The following is a 9,165-nucleotide window of genomic DNA, read 5'->3' as shown; positions in this document are numbered from 1 at the left end:
TGTGAGTATGTTTATTTTACTTTGGGTGTTTTTCTCCAAGAGAACAGATAATCTTCACATGAGCAGGAATATCAGTCTATACCTCCAGTGTGTGTGTGTGTGTGTGTGTGTGTGTGTGTATATATATATATATATATATATATATATATATATATATATATATATATATGGCCCCCAGCACATAATAGGCCCTCAATAAACAGCCCTTGCATACCAAATCAGCCAAAGTTCCCTAAATTTATTACATGGTTTAATTTCTTTTTGTCATTTTCCTTGCTGATTCCTGTATCCCAAATATGTTTCACTACCTGTCTGCTCAAGAACACCTGGTCATCTTTTAAGACTCCATTTAGAAGTGCCCTGTTCATTTTCCACATCAGGAATAACTTATTCCTCTATTCCTAAGTCCTGGTAGAATGTACCAGTCTACATTTATCACACTTATGCCATGCCCCTTCCAGGCAACTGGATTTCCCAGAGGGCAAGAAGTATGTCCAATCATCTTTAGATCTTCAGAACAAAACTGAGGTCTTGACATAGTGCATGTTATATCGATAGCCATCATTTATCAAGTTTAATTTAATACTAAACACTGTGCTTAGAAGTCTACAAACATCATGTCACTTAGTTCTCTTAACACCCCCATTAAGTAATATTTTTTTAAAAATACGCTTTAGGAGACTCAATCAGGTTACCGTACTTCTTCAAGATCACACAATTAGTGATTTATAAAACTGGAACTAGAATTGAGATCTACTTAACTCTCACATTTTGCTCTGTCACTTTACTACAACCAGAAAGGATGAGTGAGTGAATGAACCGATGGATGGATGAAGAGATGGATGGATGAATGGATGGACGGAGACTGTTCTTGGCCCTTTCAAACCTTAATCTCTCTTTTTATTCTTGTTCTTCTCTGTAGCATAACCCATATAGGCTATGCTACAATGTTTTAGCATTTGACTCTACAGAGACTAGAATGATTATATCTGTTGATTCTCTTTTCTTTTCAACTTAAAACTCTATAGGGCAAGGATCTTGTTAAATTTATACTATATGGGATTGCTTTCTGCTCTAGCAAATAGTGTTGCCTGTTTAGGGAAGGTAACGGCAGTAAGTAAATGCATACGTTCTAGGACCAGGCTAGAGGAGTTTGTCTGTTCAGCCACACCACTGCCTGCCTGTGTAACCTTGCACAAATTGCGTAACCTCCCTGGGCCTTAGTTACTACAACTGCAGAGCGAAAATACTATTTGAATAACAATTGGGTTTAGTATACATGGTTGAAATAATGCATTTAAGTTGTTGAGGACAAGACCTTACACATAGTATGTGCCTAATATATTTTAGTTATTTTTTCCTTGGGATCTGCTTTTCTTATGAACGTGCATTAGATAGGTTTTACATAATCGCATATGATCTTAGATGTCACTAGTAGAATAAGCTTAAACCACAAATTGGACCATTATTCTTACATATAGTTCAATCAATATTATTGTCCTTATTACTAACCATATATTCTCTTCAGTGACAGCTTCTGAAATTCTAATCGTTCCAACAAGACTGACTCCATTATACATTGTTGCCATTCATCACCCCAACCTCTGCAGGTATCACGACCCCATTCAAAATGCACCTCATACACCCTCACGCTGACAGTGATAGAGCCTGGATTCAAACTCATGCATTCCTGAATGTAGATCTGGTCTCCTTCCCTCAACCCCAGGCTGACCAGTTTGAAATGACATTTTTATCTCAGCCTAGCAGGATGTGCTGACAGTTAAAAGTATGTGTGCTTTATTTCAGCGGCTCTGCCAGTGACAAACAATAGCTTCCAGCCTGCTTGTATAGGAAGTCTTTGGGGGAATTGCTTGCATTTTTGCTACCTCGGATGAAATGCAGCAGACATGGAAAGATGTCAGCTCGTGAATGCTCCCAGTAGACTCTGTGTTTACCAGCTAGTAACGGCTTTGACTTTGCATACGTATCTTAAAATTCCCCTGACAGGTAAAATGTAGCCTTGTGTCTTCTTAGAATATGAATTTCTACACAGATACATTTCTGCTACTACAAGTTCCCTGTAGAGCCACGGAGTTCCATCATGTGTCTGGTTTTTAACACAGCCGCCCTGGCTGGGAGAAATACTTATGAAAACTATTTTGAAATGGTGAATCTTCTCCAAGTTGTAAAATGCTTCTGAATATAAAATGGGTAACTTTGCCAGAAATGAACACCCTGGCCCAGTCTTGGTTTTGTTCATTGCCATCTTTTGAACTCTGGAAAGGCAATAAGTATGTATGTCCAATTTTGTGGGGTCTCTATCATGCAGAGCAGTGTTTGACAAAGGCTCTGATAAAGAGAATGAAACAAAAATAGCAAGTAAACAAAAGAAGCAAAATAAAACTAGATAGGATCGGAAAGAATGGGTAAGAAGGTACAAGAAGGACAAAACAGGTACAAGAAACTAGGTGATGATCTACTTTTCTAGTCCACTTTAGGGTAATTTGGCCAAAAGTAAGACCCCACAATTTTTGTTTCTTTGCATGAGATACAGTAAACTGGATCTCTCTCTCTCTCTCTCTCTCTCTCTCTCTCTCTCTCTCTCTCTCTCTGTCTCCTCAAACACACACACTCTCCCCCCTTCCCCCCACCATAGTTTTACTGGGTAAACAATGTAAACAAGTAAAGTCTTGATTTACTGGGCAAAGACCAGGAGCCATGGGTCAGGGTTGATTTTTTTTTTTTTTTGCTCCTCATCCCTTGCCTTAAGGCATAGAGATATTAGAGGGTGACAGGGGGATTCTCCTCCACCTGAGGCTAGAAGCTGCCTTTCACAGCGGAATGTCTAGCTGATGCAGCGTGCTGCTCATCACTTTCTTGAGCTAGCCAGCACTAGTACTTGTTGTACTCTGATCCTTAGTACTCTGCCTATTCTACCCTGGCAGTGGCCCAGTAAGCACCAAAGCAAGACTCTTGAGCTCTGAAACCTCAGGAACCACCTTTGTGTTTTCTCTCTGGATTTGCTATTTCTTCCATAGACAAGGCTACAGGAGAGATTTCCATATGAGGAAGGCATACCTGCCTTGCTGGAGTGGCTGAAAATTTGGGCGGATTTGTAGGAACTGAATTGCAATGCAGCATTGCAGGCAGGTTGCTTAGAGTGCTTCAAAGTGATTAAAAACAGGTGGCTCCTTACCTACCAAACCAACCACATGCAGATCCCTGACTTTGCCACTTTACAATGGTACAGAAATGGCACTCATTCAGGAGAAACCATACTTTGAATTTTGCATTTTGACCTTTTCTCGGTCTGTGATATGCTGTATGATGCTCTCGTGGTGCTGGGTAGTGGCAGCCAGCTGCAGCTCCCAGTCGACCACGTGACCACGAGGGGACACAACCGATACTCGACAGTGTATTCCTTGTGTTACACTACTTTGCCTAGCTGTAGGCTGACGTCAGTGTTCTGAGCACTTTTAAGGTAGATTAGGCTAAGCTTTGAGGTTCAGCAGGTTAGGTGTGCATTTTGACTCACTATATTTTCAATTTATGATGAATTCATCAGGACGTAACCCCATCGTAAATCAATGAGCATCTGTAATAGTTACTTCTCTGTTACTGCTGGGATAGCTGGCTGATCCTAAGGTATTCACCAACAGCCTTGTATATTTGAGGGTGCATTTTATCATTAAGAGAAACAGTGATTGCATGTAAAGGTAAGGGTGAAAATGCAGTTCCTAGGCCTCACATTGACTGCCTCTATTAAAAGATGGTCTATTTATGATAGGATGATCAAGCAACCTTATGAACATGGACATGGTTAGATATTTTACACCAAACCATCAGCTATTTACAGTCTAGGCTTAGCCAGAGTGGTCACAGGAGATAAAGAATAGCAGAATAATATGCATAAAAAGCAACATTTGTAATCTCAGATATTTCAGAATGTGAGTATTCTTGAGTTTGGTAGATGGCTATGAGCTAGTACTTAAAACTGAGGTACGAATGTTTCCTTAATGGACCCAAATATATTACCCAGATCTCAGGCTTCAAATTATTGCTAATATGAATAATTTCTATTCTGAGGGTATTTTAGATAAATGCTCTCTGCCAAGTTAATAACAACAACAGAAACAGAATAAATAGCTATTGGGTGAGAAAACAAAATAGAATAAGAAACAAATTGCAGATGGCTTCAAATCAATCACACCTAAATATAATGGGGAAAAAATGTAACTGTTTTAAGTATGGAAACAGATTTGATTTTTAAAAATATAATTGGGAAAATAAAAATAGCATTTAACTGCATATTTGAACTTTATAGATAATCATGGTAGTCCAAAACACTTTTAACATCTCTCTGTAACCTACCATACAATCCAAACCCTTAGGAGGAAAACACCTCTCCTTTGGTATAAACCTACCTTTCCAGCTTTCCCTTCCATCCTGGCACTTCTGCCAAATTGAATGCATCTCATAATTTCCTATCTTTCCTATTACATCCACTCACAAGGTCCTTTCTTAACTTTGTGCCTTTGCAAATCCCCCTCACCCTTCAAAGTCCAACTTACGTGCTTTTTCTTCCAAAATGAATACCACTGACCAATAATGCTTTTCATACAATGAAATCATCCCACTTCTTATTAATATATTTCTCGTTGTTATTATCTCATGTTACCTTTATTACAGTTAATTTGGTTGGTGTCTCCTCATAATGCAATTGCTTATGTGGTTCTTGAGATTGTTTTCAGCTTTCTGCGATATCTGCCCTTCCCAAACATAGATGTATTTGCTTGTCGTTCATATGTCAATTCATTCCTATCATATAAGATGCATATGTTATATTGTAAAAATTTACTTTATACTGAGGTACTGTCTTAATTAAGATCTTCCTGTACTCACTTTCATAGCACATATACTAAGATCCTTCTATCTACAACCTGTGGATTACATGTTATTTCATCCAACACATATTATTAATGTCTCCAATCTCTTTTCTCAGCACAATGACTACACACCATTATTATAGTTTTTAGCACATTATATAAAAGTATTCTGCCTTCCATAAATTCCTAATATATCCCTCTTGCCAGATACCATGCCATTCAGTTTTAAACTCTCAGAACCTAAAACTTAATAGGCTATCATTAACATCTGTTCAATAGTATTATTTCCAATAGCCAAGATATGGAAGCAATGTCAGTGTCTATCAACAGACAATTGGATAAAAAAGAGGTGGTACATATATACAGTGGAATGTTACTCAGCCATAAAAAATGATACCTTACCACCTTTGACAACATGGATGGACCTAGAAGGTAGTGTGCTGAGTGAAGTAAGTCAGACTGAGAAAGATAAATACCATGTGATTTCACTTATATGTGGAATCTGAAGAACAAAATAAATGAACAAACAAAACAGAAACCGATTCATAGATACAGAACAAACTGATGGTTGTCAGATGGGAGGGATATTGGAAGGCTGGGTGAGAAAGGTAAAGGGATTAAGAAATACCAATAGGCAGTTACAAAATAGTCATGGGGATGTAAAGTACAGCATAGGGAATACAGTCAATAATATTGTACTAACTATGTATGGTGCCAGGTGGGTACTAGACTAATTGAGGTGAACACTTCATAAGGTATATAAATGTCTAGCCACTATACTGTACTGTACATCTGAAACTAATATAATATCTAATGTCAACTGTAATTGGAAAATGAAAGTAAACACAAATAAATAAATAAATGTCTGTTTAATAAACATGAGGTGTGATAAAAAATACAGTGAATGTTTAAATAAAAAAAATATTACAGTAAAGGACACATTGCCATTAATCCCCCTCAAAATACTCCCCATTGCTTAGAACATGCTTCTTCCATCATTCTTGCCACTTTCTGAAGCAGTTCTGGAAGTCCTCTTTTGTGAATGTCTTTAGTTGAGCCGTCGTGCCTGCCTTGATGTCCTGAATTGATTCAATACGTTTACCTTTCATGGTCATTTTGCTTCGGAGAAGAGCCAGGAGTTGCATGGTGCCAGTTCCAGTGAATAAGATGGATGAGGACACACTATAATGTTTTTTTTTTGTTGTTGTTGTTTTTTAAGCTGAGCCATCCTGCCACCTGTTGGCAGCTCAGCGGCTGCTCAGCTCAGGCCGGGAATCGAACCGCTGTTGCTCAGAGCTCAAACTCTTGAGCGATCTCTTAACCAACTGAGCCACTCGGCCGGCCCCATAATGTTTATATATGACAGAAATTGCCATACCAGAAGCAATGTGTGGCATGGAGCATTGTCATGGTGGAGGATATAACTGTCTGCCCATTTCATATTAATGCATTGTTCGTGATCTATGATTTATGGCACACTAAAATACACCTTCTCTCATCATAGCTCACACCTGACTAATTGCAACAAACAAGGTGCAGCTTGTCGCACACTGTTACTAAGGTTCGGCTTCCCATAATGAAGACCCCTGCCTTTTCATTGGATGGCACTCGGCAGCAGCATTCACCATATTGTTTGATCACACCTTGTATGTGGTTGGATGCACTGATAGGTGGGTATAATATCTTTGGAAACAAGAAGTTCAATTGAAGATATAATACTGACAGTGTTGCATAAGTTAAATGTTAACAATGAGAATTGCAAAAGAAAGATCATTAAGATGTAGAGATCTAATGGGGCTCACATTTTCCTGGTCTAAAGATGAGTAACTCTTGCCGTACGAGTGTAGCCCACTTTATCCTCCCAGCCACAACAACCAAAAACACTCACATTTTATTGGGTATCTAGTAACTGAACTCAAAATGGTAGCCAACAGGAGAGTTCTTTCTGAACCCTGAATATTTACTTTCTGATTTGAGAAGTTAATGTACCAGCATTTAGGGCCTCTGTGGCTACATCCTTAAAGTTCCTAAGTGTTATGAAAAAGGAGGGGAGATAATTCCTAAGCATGCTCTTCAAACCCCAAAGACAGTGTTTTACCTCAGTCCTCAGGTAAGGGAAGGGGCTACCTCAAGCTTTGGTCTGTGTATTTCTGCTGTTCACACTGATAGTGATGATAGTCAAAACCATCATCCTTGAGTTGTGAAGATCAGAAAGTGCATATCAAACAAATCAGTACTGAGTTTTACAGCACACCTTGCCACCAAGTATTTGTAAAGTTGAATTTTCTCAATTGTGGAAGAGCTATATAACTTATAAACACACTGCAGATTTTTATTTTATAGATGAAAAATGAAGGCACCATGTAATTTCCCTAATGCTGGTGCATTTGGTTAAAAAAATAAAATAAAAATACTCCACACAGCAAATACTTCTGGTTCACTGTGTAATGTCGGTACATCTATGCTGAAAGGTTAGACGCTGCAGGGCTACAGTAAGTTTGGAGAAACATCATTTCTGCACAGTTGTGGGGCCTTAGAACCAGAAAGCAAGCCTGGAATAATGTTCAAGAAAAGGGCTCAGAACTACAAATTGAGTACATATCTAACTGGGCAATTGGATCAAGGAGGGCTGCAGGGATGTGACAGCCATCAGACTGTCACATCCAAGAATCAAGGGGACTGGGGAGGTGAGGACAAGAAGACAGAGTGTGTAATCAGATAGACAGGCATCTAAATCATGGCCTCACCACCCACTAGCTACCGGGCTTGAAAGAGTTCTCACCAGGGCTTGTGTGGTCTTGAGCAAGTTACTAAACCTCTATGAGCTTTTGTTTCCTCATTTGCAAAAAGATAAAAAGGAGAACCTATCTCAAAGAGAAACTGTGATGATTCAGTGAGATTTCATGTATAACGTGTTTAACACTTTCTCTCAATAAATGCTAGCTTTTGTTATTATCATCACTAATTATAATAAAATAAAAGAGCAGGAGATCTGGCTGAATGACAGATAAAAGAATGACAAAGTCTTTCTTATATTTTCTTATATATATATTTTCTTTTCCACTGATTTATTCCATGAATAAGTGGGTCCCAAATAAAGGACCGGGAAGAATTGACCTAGTCTGTGGTTTTAACTTCAATATCACCGATAGAAGAGGAAAAATATTTTTAAATTTATTTTAAAAAAAATATATTTTAGCCCATATTAAGCTATTAGCTGGGTCCCTATAAGTTAGACTGACAAAAGGTAGATTAACAAGAGAAAAACAAACAACTTTATTCACATGTGCATTGTACGTACACACAGGCATACTCAGAGATTAATACCTCAAAGGGGTGACTAGAAGTTGTGCTTATGTAGCATCTTAACAAAAGAACAATCATTTTTGAGAAGTGACAGGAAAGGAACTTGGAGCTCCCAGGGGTAGCAAATTTCCAGAAGGCAACTAATGGTAGCGAAGGGCTTGTTTCAGCCAGGCTTGTTATATGGGTGCCTCTGGTTAGTGTCTGGGATGATGAGTGTCCACTGCTGTCTCCAGTGATTGACGTCTGTTCTTCCTGGTAGAGAGGGGAAGGTGGGGACACCTTTACAAATTTATGTCCTGCTCTTTGGCAAATTAGGGAGGGCAAAAGCTTTTCTTGTATCTGCTGCTGCTTCTCAATTGCCTTCAGCTCAAAACAATCCTTAAACCAAAGTGGCATAGCCTGGTGTAGCATATTTTGCTACCCTTCACACCCATCCATAAAAGGAGCTGTAAGGACATTTCTTCCTGTTCACAGTGGGGACATGTGCATTGCTTCCACAGAAGGACCTGGTGGGCTACCAAATTTTGCTTCTGAAGTGTTGTGATTGCTTTTGCAGAGAAGGGGGTGGGGGCTGTAGATGAGAAGAACTGAATTGAATGTGTATTACTTTGGTTTGGGAATTTTTTACCTAATCTTTATTTCAACCTTAGGAAGTAGGTATTAATAACCTCATTTTCTGGATAACAAAACTGAGGCTGAGATATGTAGTGACTGCCCAAGATTGTCTAGCCAGGCACTGGCAGATCCAGAATTCAAATAACATGCGTTAGACCCCAAAGCTCACGCATCTTCTAATACCATTAGTTTGGCCAAATTAATGATTTTTTTTAAGATTTTTTATTGGGGAATTGGGGGGATGGGAACAGAGCTGGAGAATTGGGAGAAGGGGAACAGACAAGTTGCTGTCATTTTGTTCTTCAGTCTAGTTGTGGAGGACGTTGCTTCACTGGCCCAAGTTGGCACCATCATTGCG

Source organism: Hipposideros armiger, unplaced genomic scaffold (genome assembly GCF_001890085.2).
Source record: "Hipposideros armiger isolate ML-2016 unplaced genomic scaffold, ASM189008v1 scaffold_657, whole genome shotgun sequence".
Taxonomy (NCBI): Eukaryota; Metazoa; Chordata; class Mammalia; order Chiroptera; family Hipposideridae; genus Hipposideros; species Hipposideros armiger.
This window is presented reverse-complemented; position numbering follows the sequence as displayed.